Source organism: Neopsephotus bourkii, unplaced genomic scaffold, assembly GCF_033783945.1.
Source record: "Neopsephotus bourkii isolate Nb327-2 ecotype Australia unplaced genomic scaffold, CSIRO-AGI_Nbou_v1 NB_1139, whole genome shotgun sequence".
Lineage (NCBI taxonomy): Eukaryota > Metazoa > Chordata > Aves > Psittaciformes > Psittacidae > Neopsephotus > Neopsephotus bourkii.
Window position 1 is genome coordinate 79,928 of NW_026901625.1, and position 17,533 is coordinate 97,460.

Below are 17,533 nucleotides of genomic sequence, written 5' to 3' on the forward strand. Positions count from 1 at the left end.
CTGTTAGTTAAAAAACAGAGATAAGAAATAGAGGATCTCTGAGCCAACAGCAGCAAACACAAAAACCTCCTTAAGCTTGTCAGAAATAGTTTCTACAGCTTTTAAGACCTAAGTGGGATTTTGGCATTACTGAAAAAGTATTTAAGCCTCTATTTAGCCTCTTCCTTTTGCGTCAGTGTAAGACACAGAGAGAGCTAGGAATGAAAAATGAATCAAAGAAACATGTCAGCCTCCTGTACTGGACCACATCATCACAAGGAGCATTACCTGAGGGGGTAACACTCAGCATCCCATGGCAGCTCTGGAAACACAGACAGTATCTCTATAAGAAGCAGGCAGTGCTCTTATAGGCAGAGACATAAGAAGTGAGAGGAACCTTGCAAAGAGGTCTTAAGACTGGTTAGCCTGACTTAGCAATACTGTGATGGGCTATTTTTATAACTCTAGTTAAAAAGTAACTGTAAAAACAGTTAAAGCTGAATTGCTACTTAAGAGACTTTAGTGTGGCAGTTGGTTCCACTATGGCTATCCAACTCATCTTACTTCTTCTGCATTAGATGAAAGGAATATGAACATGAACAGAAGTCTGTTACCAGAGCATTAATAATTTCTTTTCCTTTTTCAGAGGCAGGTATGTTTGAATGCACTCATCACTCTAAATGACTGCTTCTTACACCTTTGGAAACTAATACCTACTCAGTACACTACCAGGAGTTGCTCTTACTCATCCACATAAACATATTTCAGGGATGCACAACAGGATGCTACAGGAGTCTGGTATAATACAAAGTTGTAAAGCTGTGAGTAACATTCAACCCAGGTAACACCTTCAGCCTCTGATGAATACAGTGCAGATGCTCCCAGCATCTCTGTGACAAGCACATCTGTTGCTATTGGTCACATGCATCCTCTGGGGCTTGGGGATACACTCATGCTACCAGGAGTGGGAAGTGCAGATCTGGGAAAGACAAACGCACTCCAACAGAGGAAAGAGTTCAGCCCCTCTGAATTATGCAGGACACAGCAACATGCATTCAATTGCATGACACAAACCTACTGCAGCAGCAGGCAAAGTGCTATGGAATGCACTCAGCTAAGAGAAAAGGACATACCACCCCTCACTATCATTCTTGCCATGGTTGGCATATTTGAATGTATCATTATAATCATCCATTAACATGGACTGCACGTATCCTATAGCATTATCATCATCCATCACAGGCCTTACATGCTGTCACACCTTTGATACTTCTGCCATTACGCTGTATCACTCAACATGTTAACAACACTAACATAGATCAACAAACTCTGGTGTGTGCTCATCTCACAGGGCTGCCTTATCCTGTTTTAAACACAGTGACATTCAGCAATTCACATTGCTGACACCACAGACCACAGACCTGGGTGCTGTTATGATACAAGCTGTGGCTTATCCCAGACTCGGAATGCGAGGTGTGCAGGCAGCAAAGAAACTTGCTACTGCCCAATATTGTGGTGTGTTGTCCAAAAAAACCCCAGGTATTATATTACGCTTACATTTCCACTTTGGTTCCACTTTTGCTGTCTATTCTTTTTATTCCCCTTTCCCTTAACATTTCACCATTTTTTATTTCTCTGTAACATTTCAGTTTGCATTTCAAAGCACGCATATTCTTGGCCTTTGAAAACTCACCAAGAAATCACCTTTACTTCCCAAAGTGCAGACCCAGAGCACCAAAGGAGATTTGCTTGTTATCTTAATAGAATTCAGAAATTGCTCCACGAAAATCTGAGAATCAGCCCAAGTTAGACTTGGCATCTGCACAAGTAGCAGCTATTTTTTTGAATACTTTGACAACACTCTTATGTTATTGTCTCCCAGTTCATTTTCCTGCTCATGTATTCCCCAAAGAAGGAAAGAATGGTATTCCTGTGCACTGAATAAGGACATATTCTGCTTGTTAGAGAGAATTAATTCATTATTTTCCCTTCTCCTTGTTGGATCTTTGGATCATGACACTTCAAATCCTTCTAACTCCTGCTTTTCCACATGATGGCACAGATGTCATCCTACTGCCTCGAAGTAAAAGAAATAAGAACAAAACTTCAGCAGCAGAGTAGATCCTTGCTTTCAATCTTTGTCTTTTCAGCTGGAAATTGCAAAGACAGCCCTCAGAAATCACTGCAAGCCTCTTGGTTTCCTAAATCTAATTTAATAACACAGAAAAGCTGAGGTATTCAGTGCTGGCAGGAGCGATGCTGCAGTGCATAACCCCAGCTCCATCAGGCTCTACTTTGTTTCACCTGTGTGCATCTAGACACAAACGAAGGGCGAAGCATCAATAGGCTTGCTCTCCTCTAAAGCGGCTTCTGAAGGAACTCTGCAGTCAATTGAGAACACTTTAATTTTCTTTCTTCCATTTGATCTTCCCTGCCACATATTTTTCATATTACTCCTCACATTTTACTTCCATCTGTTTTCAGCTTTTGATTAGAAACTTGGAAGTTCAACTTTAACAGCTCAGTGCAGAGACCTGAACTGCTTCCAGACCTTTTCCTCCTTGCAGGATCTTAATTCAGTCGTATGGTTCTTTTTATTGTACCTCTGCCCACACTGGAGGCCATATCCTTAGTAAATGGTTTACAACTCTTGCAAAGAGCCCTCACGTCTGCAAACACAGGAGGGGTTTGTTATTCTGAAAGAAAACCTTCAAAACCAAATGGTATTACTTCAGAAAGTTTGCTATACACTGTATCATTATAGGGAAGCTGCAAATTGTCAGGTTCACCAAACAGAAACTCATTTAAATGTTAGTTAACAGCTTCACCAATAACAAAGGACCAAAGTACTTCAAATATCTGAACTCAATCCAGAATTCACTACAGAGACACCAAAACCCAATGGCCAAGCTACTGCTCAGGAACAGGAATTCAAAATGTGCAGTAATAGGCACTGTTTTGATGGGATAACCATGTCCTTCCTTGCGCAGGAACAAGACAAGCTGGCAGTCATGTAGTCAGGTCAGGAAGGGCTGGGGGACCATCCCATCTGCACCACTAAAATAGTATCATCTTTACCGTAACAGCATTAAACAGCACAGTGTCAGAACACAGACTGATCTCCATCGACTCAGCTGCGTGCACCAGGGATACCTCTGAGGTATACAACAGGCAGACACATAAACGCCCAACAGAAATGTGGATGTCAAGACACATCAGTGATTTAGGAACAGCAACTCTCCCCTAACATCTCAATTCCAGCTGAATAGCCACAAAGACTTAATTCTCAAGGACCCATGAAAGTCACGAATGAAAAGCAGAGAGAGGCCAACACTCGGAGCATGAGAAATGCTGTCATCTCAATCATCTTTTGAACAGCACCACAGACAGTTTTCAAAAGCATTCTGAAGCATCCATGAAAAGTTCTCTGGAACTGGACTGGAAATGCAGAAGACAGATAATTAAAAGGCATTCAACTGCTACTTATGAGAACAAAGCAGATTTAGACTTCCTACATTTCTGAGCAACCAAACCAAGAGAGCTAAATAAAGACAGAAAGCAGCATTCTGATCACAGTGCTAGGAAGAAGCAAGTGTCTGTACTCATCCTGCTTCTGTCACTTGTATATTTTTTGTCTACTTTCTGAGCCTGGTACTGCACTTTTATATTATTCTTTGCAATATTTGTTTGCAGACCTCACAGTTGAAAGATTTGACACATAAGTAGGACATATGAGGAGATACCCTGGCATTATCTCATGTTTACAACTCAGAGAGGGGTAAGAGAGCTCAAAGTTGGTCTGGATGGATCCCTAGAGATCCCCACCTTTCTTGGAAAACACAATCCAGAAGTGCCTGTGTGAGTGCTGTCACGTTCACCTCACAAGCATCTGCCCATAACACACAGTGTATTTGCCTCTTTTCCTAAAGCCTTCTCTACTCAGCTTGTAGCATCTCCCAGATTCTTCACTACAGACCTTACCTGCCGTTTACTTCCACGTGTGATGTTGCTTATTCTTACAAAAGTGCATGATCTTTTATGTCATTCCTAAGTTATAGCTGCTCTTTTAGAGGTTTTCTGTCAGTCATTTATAATCCTACTTCTGTCCTTCTCCATTCTGGCAGCTCTTTGCAGCCTGTTGTAATTCATAAATTGCTTACAAAGTTTCCATTACAGTGCGCACGTTATGTTCAGCAGAATACTGGCCAACAGCACATTCATTGCCATCTACCCCAGCAAATTCACTTGATACATCCTTGTATGTGCCAAGAAGCACAAGTAACCGATGCAGGCTATTTTACTGAAAACATTCAAGGAAAACCCCTCATTTTCCAGTAACTTGTCACAGATCTTTGGTCACATTTGTCTTTTCTTCAGCTATATAGTTTAGACAAAACCTGAAATGCTAATTCTTCATAACAGGTTACAATTTGGAAACCAGATCTGCTCCCATCTCTGCTCATTTGTTCTGATTCCCTCTTGTTCAAATCAAACCAGATGCTCTCACATGGTGGTGTTGTCAGCAGGTTTACTTTCTGCATGCTTTTCCACATTCAAACAGAGCACTACTCTGTGATGTAGCTGGAAAGCTGACAGTTCCACACATCCTAAGGCTCCTCATAGTCAGTCTCTATGTTTGACCTCAACAACTGGAAGGACTCCTACATTAAGAGCTCTGTAAAGAACTGTTTCTGTTTCTTATCTTCCAAATAAGTTTTTGCTCTAGTTCCTTCCTTTGTGTCAAATTCATCTCCCAGCTGCATGTGCAACCCAGCAGTTTTGGTCAGACTAATACTTACTATCCATTGTTCTGTTATTCTTCCTCGCTTCTCTTTTTCTTTCCACATTCTATGCCTTCTCTGATGCCAATTTCAGCTGTTTGTCTAAGAAAGCTCATGTTCCACACTGCAGACAGCAGCAGGCCACCCATGCAGTGGCACAGGAAGCCCAAAAGAAACTGTGCTATTAAATGGCTTAAGTACAATTAACTTAAGGATCATCTTGGAAGCACAATTCAACACCCCAGAATTTCACTAAACTTTCATTTCTCTATTCTGCCCCAAAACATTAAGACAGGAGGAACTTCACCACAAACTCCAAGTCACATTATTTGCTTTAAAATGCACATGTATATTTGAAAAACTCCACTTAGCAGAGGGGATTCCTTCTTAGTCCAGACACAAAAAGCTCCTCCTAGAGAGGCAAACACTCTTCAGTCTTAAAAGATAAGCTCCATTTTCTAAGCAGATAACGTTGTGCAGTTACACAATAATGCAAAAACCGTAGTGAGCATTAACCAGTACTTCACATCTTGGAATGAGTTTAGGCAACACACTTTTATCCTTACCCATGGAAAGGGGGTCAGAACTACATGACCTTTAAGGTCCATTACAACACATTCTTTGAATCTATGATTGAAAAGAGATAATAAAACTTGGAGAATTTGGGTACCTTGGGGTTCTACTGGTGTGCATTTATTACATGGATATACAGGATATATTGGGAAGTAACAGATTAGATCAACATGTCTGTAGTAAATAGTAGGTATGTGTCCCCATCCACTCAAATAGAGGTTTCAGGTTTCTGCACTAATCTCTTTAAGATCCCTTCCAACCTGAATCATTCTATGATAACCCAGTAGTACCCTACAGAGGAAACCCAGCATCTGCCACAAGACATTCTCCCTCTTTCCTCATCCATGGCATGGAGGTGCCCTTATTTCACTCTGTGTCTGGCTTGCTACTGGAGTCATATCAAAAGAGCACACCTTGCATTTGAATGGAATGCAAAGAGACCTGAGCTGGTTCCTAGATCCTGTGAGAGCTTGTCCAAGAGCCTTCAGCAGCTATTAGCAAAGCTTTATCCTCTGCACACAGTTTTTCCTTGCTATAAGCAACATCGCACACACATCAAACTCTCAAGTAACACGTCAAGCTACTGGGAACAGGAACATCTCTCCCTGTGACTTGATGCTCCTGAGGAAGCAAATGCAGGAAGTCCAAAGCAATAGGTCAGCAACACAGCTTTTTTGCAAGAAGCTTTTCCAGCTTCAAATTATTTAATGAGGGCAAAATGGCAGCCAATGAATTAAACACAACCACCTGGGCCAACCCACCTGGCTCTCAGTAAGGCTCCTCAGCCCCCTCTGATGAGAAAGCTATGTCTGTATGATGCCAGCCTTATCTGGAAGCCCATGCAGCTGGGAACTAACAAAATGAAATTACAACTTGGTTGGCTTTAAGTTTCTTTGCCCCAGGGAGGGCATCCTTTTGCCAACTGAACTAAGCTGAACTTGGTGAGCAGATACAGAAGAATACAGGGCAAGGAAGGATAAAGACAAGAGATTGTTTGAGAGATGGAAAAGATGGAAAGATTGGCCAGAAGTTCCCCTATGACTGGAGAGTGCAATTAGCAAAAGGTAGATGTTCCATGTAGATAAATGGAGTCTGTGTCCTTTGTAGGAAAACTACCTCACCAGAAGGCCTGTAAGTTACCCAGAAACTCAACTGCAGCTTGTAGCATCATTTCACTGACAACTGTGAGAGAAGACACCATGAACTGGTGTATCTGATGTCAGGGCATAAGAACTGTCTGAAACTCAGCCAGTCAAATAAAAGCCTGTTTTGGAGACAGCTGCCAATTCCCCAGCAAAGTTTGGTTTACAAATACATTACAGTCATCTGCTGGAAGTGCTTTTCCAGTTGTGCCTCCTGCTAACAATGGTTTCTATGAACAAGCAGAGAGTAAATGCTGAAGGAACCACCCTGCCCTGGGGCTGAGCTCCAGGACCTCAACCTCAAAGTGGTGGCTCCAGATGCTAATGGAGGCCTTGATCTCAGAGAGATATAAGTTCACTTTCTATAGTTTCTAAGTCAATAAAACTGCAGACAGTGAACAGGTTAATTTGGGGGTGTGTAAAATAGGGGGAACTGATGGGTGCTGTTAGTCCCTGGCTGCTGCTGGCAAGTTAAAAGCCCACAGTACCATCAATGGCGCAGTGTATCCATACACAGGTGATCCTGCTTTTTAATTCATGGAATTTTATGATTGCAGCTTTTTTTTTGTTTTGGTGAAGAAGGGAAACATCAGATTACAGAAAAAAGCTCGGAATTGTTATTTCCATAAACACTAAATACACAAAAACTATTTTTAAGAGGGCTACATGGATAAATCATGATCTGATTTATCAGTTCAGAGCACTTCAGCCAAGGGTTGTTGATTCTCAAAGATGGACAGTAGTTAAGCTCAAAGACCTTGTTTTCATTCTGCACTCCCAACGAACAATGAATACTTGGGCCATGATACCATCAAAAGCTCAAATCCTTATAGTACAGAACTTCTGCCTAAGAGCTCGTCTCAGTCTCCCCTGTTCTGGCAGGTTCAAGCCATTTCCCTTGGCCTGTCCCTACAAGCCCTTATCCAAAGCTCCTCTCCAGGTTTCTTGTAGCCCCTTTAGGCACTGGAGCTGCTCTGAGGTCTCCCCAGAGCCTTCTCTTCTCCAGGCTGAACCAGCCCAGGTCTCTCAGCCTGGCTCTGTAGGAGAAAGTGGTTTGTAATTTCCATAAAACCAATCAGTTTAGGGCATCACACTTGTACTTGGGGAGGGGACAGAACTGGAGCAAGAGCAATACAGCGACAGCAGACTCCAAAGAGCAGCCCAACTCTTTGGATATTAGCTCTATTTGAGACTAGATTTTATTTTAAACTCCCCAAATACCCCACATTTGTGTGGTTGATCTATGTACAAAGACAAAACACTACTGCAGCAATCTTTAGATTATTTTCATCCTAATTACTTACACTACTTAAAAGCCAAATTTATACCTAGAAATTCAGACCTACTGCCCCAGAGCTGCTCCTGAGGAAAATACTGATAAATCCTACAATTCCCCTGTTCAATTCTGTCCACTGCTGCTCCTGAGTAAGCATCCTACTACTATAGCCTTTACCTACTCTGCAAGAAACAGCTTAAGTGCCCTCTAGTGTGGTTTCAGAATACCTAGTCCATGCTTTTCCCAGTTCTGTGGGACTAAATGAGAGGATTTGTATTTGGATTAAAACGTTCTTAGAAGTCCACAGAACTTTAGGACGTAAGCCCCTCTGAAAAACATTTTCACAGACTGAAAAATTGATGGAAATTGTATTAATTTGTACATCTGTTGTTTGACAGTTACAGTCAGTTCACAGGCATGTCTGTACCTGCGTTACCCCAACATGCAGAAGAGCAAAAGTTACTGCACATGACTGGGTTTTGCATGACTGTTCTATCTGTTTATGAAGTAATGCTGCTGTTGGATTCTCTTTCTTGATATAGCTTGGTTTAGAACATCACCATTCTGGAAAAATATTATGGACCTTCTACTATAAAAAACATATATATAAATATATATGTAACATATATACTATAAAATATATTTAAGGACTGGAATGGTCTTTAAATATGGCTCTTCTAATATAAAATCCTGGCCAAGGCTGCCCAGAGAGGTGGTGGATATGCCATCCCTGGAGACACTCAAGCCCAGGTTCTGGATTGAATGTCTTCTGGATGTGGCTCTGGGCAACCTGATCTAGATGAAGATGCCCCTGCTCATTGCAGGGGGGTTAGATTAGATGAGCTTTGAAGATCCCTCCCAACCCAAACTATTCTGTGCTTCTATACATCTTACTCTTTCAGTTTCTTGTATGTCCAAACTTTTAATACAGATTTCTCAAAGTAAGTTTAATTATTTTTTTCTTTCTACTACATTTTATAGCTTTTTGGCCACAATAACAATTCTCTGAAACGCTTGAGTGATTCTTACTCTTCTGTGAATTCCTTTCCTGGCTGATTCAACCCTAAGAAATTTGGCCTTTTTTAAGCAGCTCACAGTATGAATAACGAAGATGCTTAGATCATCCCAGAGCACGTGTCCTGATGCTTTCCTGGCTGGGGTGCGCAGTCCTTGAAATTAGCTCCCTATTTAAGATGATATACTTGTTTGCTAGTACACACACCACGAAAGCTGACAGACTCAGCACCAACAGGTTTGGGTTTTCCAAAGTGAAGGTAGAAATGGGAATTATGCAGGCTGTGCATTAATATCATTGTATCAGACATCTTGCAGAGTAGTGAAATTCTCATAATGGACTTAAAAGAAGTGCCATATACACAAAGATATGTTCTGGTCTTACCAATGGCCCATCTACTTCTATTGATAGCTGCCAGTAAATGCTTAAGGAAAGAGCTTGAGATGGAAGTGTGAGAAGGAAGGGAATACTTCTCTAGTATTAGTCTCTGAAATTCAGTAATGTTTGTTTTAAGAAAAACAGGAAAACTTAGAAGAATGGAAATAAAGGACAGCTCAAACCATCCAGCTGTGGAATGACTTCAAAGGGACAGTGCTGTCATTTGGCTCATTTTTACACAAACAAATTCAAACACTAGAACTGGATCTCTGAAAATCTCCACTACAAACAGTAATGAAACTCCAGTACCTTTTCCACCATTTCCAGCACTCCATTCTATTCCATTCTTAGTGGCCTTTCCTGTTACTTCTAAGACCTGGGAAAATGTAGGAGTCTGTTTAAAACACTGGCAACTTTACTCCAGCAGCAGCAGCTGTGGCCTGGCCCAGCAGCTGTCCCTGACAGAGCTGTTCTCTTGTGGCACACACACGGCATCACAGTGTGACTGCATCAACAGATTTCCTGCAAATTCTGTTTCACGTCTTTTTATCCTTATCCTTCTATACCTTCTTTGCCTTGAGCTTCTGCATATGCTCCATCTTCATGCTGTATATGTGTCTGTGTCCCATTATGGCATTTGTAATGATACCTTCCCCTCCCACAGAATCAGGGAATGGTTTGGGCTGGAAAGGACCTTAAAGCTCATCCAGTTCCAATCCCATGGCACAGGCAGGGACCCCTTCCACTGGAGCAGGTTGCTCCAAGCCCCGTCCAGCCTGACCTTGAACACCGCCAGGGATGGGGCAGCCACAGCTCCTCTGGGCACCCTGTGCCACCACCTCACCACCCTTTAAGGACTTGTGATGTCTGCTGGGCTACCCCATTCTCCACCATAATGAGATGCAAGTGCTACTCAATCCCTGCTGCTTACAGTCTTCATCTTATGTTGCTGGAATGATCATGACAGCTCGAGGTATATCTGAACTGAAGCCAGAATCTGTTGGTGGGAGCACACCAGCTAATACATTGCTCATTCAGTGCCCAGGAGCTGACCCAATATACAGAACTCACTGGTGGAACTGTTATTTCTCATCATGTTACAAATCACCAGTGTCCTTTCTGTCAGTAAAGTGAAATGCAGAAAATATGTGGCACGTTTCACCACTGGGTTCTCTCATTTCACATTCCAGTCTTGATGCATTTTTGAAGGACCACAAGAATGTGTAGTTTAAAACCTGTCTAGTAAACTTCCTTGATCCCGAGACATACGCTTTGAATTTAAGTGACTTTCTGTTTTCAAGTGCCCTTTGGAACAGTTTCCTTTTCCGACTTGGCTCAACTAATTTTCAAATCAAGACAGCAGCAACAGCGTGTTCCATCCTATGATGCAGATTATGAGTCAGGTCCTTTGGGACCTCCGTGCTGATTGGGTGAAATTACATGTCCCCCAAGCAATTGACCCAGAAGTATTCCTGGAATGGCTGCAATGCTTGCAGGACTTCATAGTACCCTGAATCTCTGCTGTGGAAATACAGTACAGGAACACTAGTACTTTCCAGGCAGAGAACTGCACACCCTCTCCTAGATCCTGGCTTATAGCCCAGAGATTAGCAGAGCTTTTCATAGGCTTTCTCTAATGAACAGTCCCAGACCAGTATAAAATAAGTCACTCTGAGGCTCTTTTTTATGTCTTATTTTAGTTGCCTAAGGAGAACAGATTTTTTACATGGGTGTAAACCACCAGGCTGAGCTGGGACAAGTACTCAAGAACTTAGGGTTCTGGGATCACTCCAGTAGCTCTGTCTCTGCAGAAAGTCTCCACTTTCATGCTGGGCCTCACACTCATCGTGATATGTGACATGTGAAAGCACCCTGAGCCCAGAATAAATGAACACACAGAAGCCAGCAGCTGTGGAAATCAGCCTCTTCATGTGTCAACTGGACCAGGGAGCACTGGCGGCACCATAAGGTATTCAGTCTGTAAGAATGAGGGTTGTAATGTCAGTCCTTCACACAGAGAAGTCTGTAAATACAGGACAAAATACACATGGAAGTATGTAGTCCAAGAACGTGCAGTCTGTAAAGGACAGCACTGAATCCTGTTCTATCCCTCCTGCTCTACTCTGTACTTACATTCTCCACTATGGGCAGAATAATGTTTTATTTAAAACGCATTTTTAAGGCTTGATGCTTCAGTCATATTCTTTACATTTTCTGAATATTACCTGAATTTGCCACTATGAGAATGCAGTTCAGGATATTCTAGTTTTGGAATAGTAAGATCTGATTTATAATGAGATGTACAGGTAAGGATCTATCATTATCCTTCATCCAGCAGTGTATACAGCAAGGTTACTGCTTTCTACCTCGTGGTGGTTTTAGTTTCAAAGTGAAAAGTGGCGCATGGTTTGGTTTTGGAGGGATAGAGCTCAAGCTGAACAGGGCATTGATGGCAGAAGGAATGCTAAGGCACAAGTATTTTTTAACATTCCATGTATAAGTGAACATACTCCAAACCAAAACATACATTTGGATCCTCTCCTTTTAGGTCAAGGAAAATAAAGTGTTTATACTTCAGATCAGCATGTTCTCCATTGCAGAGCAGCATCATGAAGATGAAGATGGGCTCCTCATTGAATAATGATTTAACTGAAGAAATGTCCTTAAGTTCCACAACAGTTAAAATGTGAAAAAGCACACAGTAAGTCTCCAAAGAAAACATGGAGTCTAGGGATCACATATGAAAGAGGGAGTTAAGGAACAGGTAGGCAGCGCCAGAATATGTTGTGCTTCAGGGACAGCATCCCACCTCTTTAAATCAAGACCCATTCAAGTCTCACCCTACAGATGCCCTTTTCAACCTATCTTTTGCTTTGTGTTTAAAGCTTGCACTGTAATATGACATAGGTCCTACAAACTGTCAGTTTTAAAGGACAGAAAGGCCATGTAAAGACACAGTTATCTCACACTGTTATTGCAGGGATGTTTCTCAAGCCATATAAGGGGGTTGTGTTTTAAAGCATAGGAGAAAAGGAACACACATTCAATAACATGGAACCAGGCTGTGCAGAGGCAAATGTCATTCACTTCTGTGCTCTAAATACTCATACTCCATAGCTGGTCACACTGCAATCCACAGCAGAGACTCCTAGCCCTAGGCCAAATAATTTCATCCCTGTCCAGCTGTTCCAGACCCCCTCTGACTCATCCATACCTGTTTTTCCATGCTGACCCAACCAGCAAGATTAGCTCAAAATGACTGGAGTCATTCTGTATAACAGAGGAAGTCCTGTAATTAAACCTTGAGTAACACTTTGATAACCCATTTTCTGTAGTATTTTTCATAGTTCGACAGATAATGTTATTCCCCTCTAGCCCAGGTTTCCTGGGAAACAAAGCATATCCATGCTTTTCTAATCTTTCCAGGGAAACAAAGCCAAATTAAAGCATTTCATGGGCATTCATTACATTTTATCATAGATAGTTCATGGACTATCAACTTCAACTGCCCAGAATATGCTTCTGTTTAATGGGCAGCAGAAACAATTCAACCTGCTTTTATAACAGGCTCTTCTTGCCCAGGGGCAACATTAACCAGGGACAAAGCTTCCTTTCTGGGAAGTACTTTGTTCGATCCCAAGCCGAGGAAACACTCCAATTCTGAAAACTGGAGGTTGCTATGGCAAAAATGCATGAAAGGGGCCCTTCACAAACATGCAAGCCAACTCCAGCTTCCATTCCATATGTTAACATACATATGGAACAGTTGGAGAAATTCCAGGGGAAGGCCATGCGGGTGATCAGGGGCTGGAGCACCTCCCATACAAAGGCTGAGAACATTGGGGCTGTTCAGCCTGGAGAAGAGAAGCTGCGTGGAGACCTCAGAGCAGATTCCAGTGTTTGAAGGGGGCTACAAGGATGCTGGAGAGGGATTCTTCATCAGGGACTGCAGTGACAGGACAAGGGGTGATGGGTTCTGACTGAAACAGGAGAGATTCAGAAATAAGGCAGAAGCTCTTCCCTGTGAGGGTGCTGAGGCGCTGGCACAGGGTGCCCAGAGAAGCTGTGGCTGCCCCATCTCTGGCAGTGTTCAAGGCCAGGTTGGACACAGGGGCTTGGAGCAAGCTGCTCCAGTGGACGGTGTCCCTGTCTATGGCAGGGGCTGGAGCTGGATGAGCTTTAAGGTCCCTTCCAAACCAAAGCAGTCTGGGATTCCATGATTCTATGACATGTTTATCTCCTTTGATTTTCTGGAGGAGAGCACATTGTTTTAAGTTAAATCTCAGAGCAGAGTTTTAACTTTCAGCTCTCACATGGAACCTTACTTCTGTTTTTCCTTTGGCTGGGGAAAATCTAGTGGAAATGTTCCTTCAGAACACATGCGGTCACACCTAAGAGGCTCTGCAAGCTGTGACTGTTCACATGAGCCTGCAGATAATGTCATCTTCAAAACTGTGAGTTCACTGAACTCACACACCAGTTACTTGGATAAACATTAAGGCCCACTCACCTGCGCCTTGAAAAGGAGCTGCTGAATCAAAGTGGAAGTGTACAAATTTTATAGCTGAAATCAGAGAGAAATCAGGCCCAAAGAGCAGAAGCAATCTGCAAAGAGAGTACGTTAACTGGCAACTGGAATAACGCCTCTTATTTAGCAGAGTGCAGGGAGCGGGCTCAAAAAGCCAAACTGGAACTGAGAGCATCTTACCGGAGAGAACAGAAAAGAAAACGAGGTATTTTCTACCCTTCCTCCTATTTTGGCTACTTAGGGGAGGTGCTAGAAATAGTATCAGGATCATTGCTGTATAATTTGGGGTGTTTTTACGGGATTCTGTGATCTTACAGACTTGCAATGCTTTTGCTGAACAGCAGCTTTCAGAGCTAGGCCAGCATTTGAAGCACAACAAATTCTGGACACTTCTAAGAAGAGAAAACCAGGTTGTCAGAGGATCCAACCACAGCTCTCAACAGCCTCATACCAGCTTTGCAGACTGATGTACCTGCAAGTTCCTTATGCAAAGCAAGTAAATACATTTGAGAGAACTAAAAAGTGTGGAAGGAAACAAAGCAGCAGATTAATTGCTCACACAGTGGGAGAAGCACAGTCCCTCCAACTCCCCTTGTAGTTCCTGAGCTGTGTTCTGAGACAGAGGCAGTGCTGCCAGGTCTAACATTCCAGCAATTACTGGAGCAAGAGATGCCAAGAGTATGAGGCAAGTTTCGTTGTCCCAGTCAGAATGGGAGTCCAGTATGGTTTCAGGGCTGTTTGCTTGGGCTTTCAAGTCAGTTGTAATTCCATGTAAATTACACATTTAAGACAGGAAGTAAGCTGTTGTTTTTTTTTAAGGGAGCTCCTCCTCATTCCCTGGCCTGTGCTTCTCTGAAGGGCTATTTTGGACCTTGAACAGGGGATTCAAGCTTAGCATGCACAGAAAGAGCTGAGAAACAGGAAACAGACAGGCCAAGAGGGAATAGTTTAAGCTGACATAGAGGAGACTGAAATGAGCTCTTAGGCAGAAGCTCTTCCCTGTGAGGGTGCTGAGGCGCTGGCACAGGGTGCCCAGAGAAGCTGTGGCTGCCCCATCCCTGGCAGTGCTCAAGGCCAGGTTGGACACAGGGGCTTGGAGCAAGCTGCTCCAGTGGAAGGGGTCCCTGCCCATGGCAGGGGTTGGGACTGGATGAGCTTTAAGGTCCCTTCCAACACAAACTGTGGTTCAGTTTTATCGTTCTATGAAACCTGAACAATCCTCTGCAGAGGTAAATAGCATATGAATGTTTTGCTGTTCATAAAGCGTAAAACCAGGATAATTGGGGGAGTGTGCTTGTAAAACACAAGGAAACAACTGAACAACAGAAAGAAACAACAATACTGTGCCCTCCTAATGTCCTCACGTTCAGTGGATTAGCAGAGAAGAGTTTGGAAAATGATGAAAAACAGAAGAAGAGTAGGCCAGACTTGGAAGGGGAACAGTAAAATTCAGGCCTGTGAGGATACACGTTTAATGTTTTAATTCTGAAGTCAGTTTAGGGATGATCTTTATGGGATTGGAAACTCAGGCTTTCTTCTCCAATTGAAAAGAAACAGCACTTGTTCAAGCAAGGATAGTTTCTTACCCATCTGTCATTACAAATTAAAGTAATACCAGATGTTGAGCAGGATCTAGTGCTACAGTGGGATTAACACTTCTTTCAAAAGTTTCCCAGCGTGGTCTGTGATGAGAAAATAACCAAAACCAAATGGTCTTTGCCCCGGGATCTGCATAATTGTAAATGTAACTGCAAAGACATTTCCACATTAGAGAGCTGTTACAAATGTCTACATGCTTGTTCCAGCTGAAATGCACTATGTTAGAACCTGTGGGACAGGACACTTCGATAACAGAAGGCTCTTTAATATACAAAGCAATATAACCCCTGGATTTTGAAGCTGGATGTCCTCAAGATGACAGTAAAATGTCCATCTTCATAGCAAATGTGACTGGCACAGCTCGTGAAACAATGTTGTGAATTGTCCACCAACTGAATGTTTCCTTCACCATTTGATAATTGTATTGACGAAAATATTACTAATCCTTTCCTTAGTTACACCGATTTGTTCCGCAACAGCCTCTGAATGAAAATATGAATCAGCTTTGTAGTTTTCCTCAAAAATCTCTTAATGGGTGGGAAATCTGGAAAGCACAGACACTATTATAAATAAATGGCAGGGCTGCATAGGCACTGGATGGCATCCCCTGGATTTGAGGGGGGAGATCATAGAACCATAGAATCAACCAGGTTGGAAAAGACCTTGAAGATGATAAAGTCCAACCATTCCCCAGCACTGCCAAGGCCACCACTAACTCATGGCATTGAAGCCTCATCTTCACACTGTGCGAGCACTTGCAGGGACGGTGACTGCAGCCCTGCCCTGGGCAGCCTGTTCCAATGCCTGAGCACCCTCTGGGGCAGGAATTGTTCCTCAGCTCCATCTAAACCTGCCCTGGTGCAGCTTGAGGCCGTTTCCTCTTGTCCCACCCCTTGTTCCTTGGGAGCAGAGCCCAGCCCCTCCTGGCTCCATCCTCCTCTCAGGCAGTTGTAGCAGCAGCCTCCCGAGGCCGCTGTTCCCGTGTAAACTCCCACCACAGGACACCACGAATGCTCCAGACCTCACGTCCCGTTCCCCGGGACTCCTCCTTTCCTCTCGCCCCCGTTTCTGTTCCTCGCCCCGTCAAGCGCCGCGGCGCCGCCCGGCGCCAGCAGAGAGCGCTGCCGCACGCAAGGTGCGCGGGCCCCGCGAGCCGCGGAGATGGAGTAACGGGAGGTAACGGGGGAGTAAAGGGGGATAACAAGAGTAACGGGGGGTAACGGTGGGTACAGCGAGTAACGGGGGAGTAAAGGGGGATTACAGGAGTAACGGGGGGTAACGGTGGGAACAGCGAGTAACGGGGGAGTAAAGGGGGATAACAGGGGGGTAAAGGGGTTAACGGGGAGTTATGGGGCAGTGACAGGGGGCTGAGCATTGAGCTCTGCCTTTCCTGAGAATCAGCTCTGAAATAAACACTGCAGAGATCCTGTTGGTCTCTGTCCTACATGTTCTCTGGTGATTGGGACCCCCTCCCTGTGCCACAGCCAAGGCTCAAATCTTGGAGGACTGAGGGCACAGAGACCAATTTGGCAGCACTACAGAGAGCAGAAGACGTGGTCCTGTAACCCAGACTCTCATAGTTCTCTGAGAGACCTTTGGAGGTCCTATAACACTGCTTTTGAGCACAGCTCTTGGTTATTTGGCCTTGCCATGAGACTACTCATGAGGCACAGCAGGAGGAAGTGGGGAATTGCTTCTTAGAGAAGCTAAGAATGTGTGTGATTATCCCTACTATGAAGAGCACATGTACTGGGGAGATGAAACAAACCAGGCTCACAGGTTAAGTCAGCATCACACCAGGAGGTACATGGTAGAGGTCACGATCAATGTGTCACCCTCCCACGACCCAGCTCACTGCCCCACAGGGAAGCTGTGGATGCTCATTTAGTCTGAGATGCCTTCTGTCTTCTGGATTAGAAGGTTTTATCAACAGCTAAATTAAACCCCACGTTAATTTCACTTGTTACCATTGCATTTTCTTCATGGCTCCCTGTTACTGAAAACTGCCTGTGACTGCAAGGAACAGTCTTCACTAGATTCACACACCGAGGCTAAAAACCTTGCACATAGCCGTGTCAGAAATGTGCAGCTCTGAATGACAGGTTCTGAAAGAGGATCTTCTGATCTATTTGTTGGAAGATGAGCCATTCTGTGCTATAGAACCTCTGCAAGAACTTGGGCTTCAGAGGCTAAGTGAGGGAAGTAGGACCATGACTGAAGTTCACAGGCATTTTGTGTACGGACTGTTTGCTGTCCCCCTTG

At 43.6% G+C, this 17,533-nt stretch overlaps 1 long non-coding RNA gene across 1 annotated transcript in view; it reads right to left on the minus strand.

The window, feature by feature from the left end:
- The window catches only part of LOC133217360 (uncharacterized), a 57,626-nt gene extending 51,618 nt beyond the window's left edge, over window positions 1–6,008 (minus strand). The window contains exons 1-2 of the long non-coding RNA XR_009726863.1: window positions 5,906–6,008; window positions 1,673–1,768 (exon numbers count right to left, since the gene is read on the minus strand). This is a non-coding gene — a long non-coding RNA (uncharacterized LOC133217360). The remainder of the gene's footprint in view (window positions 1–1,672; window positions 1,769–5,905) is intronic.
- Window positions 6,009–17,533: the final 11,525 nt, after the last annotated feature.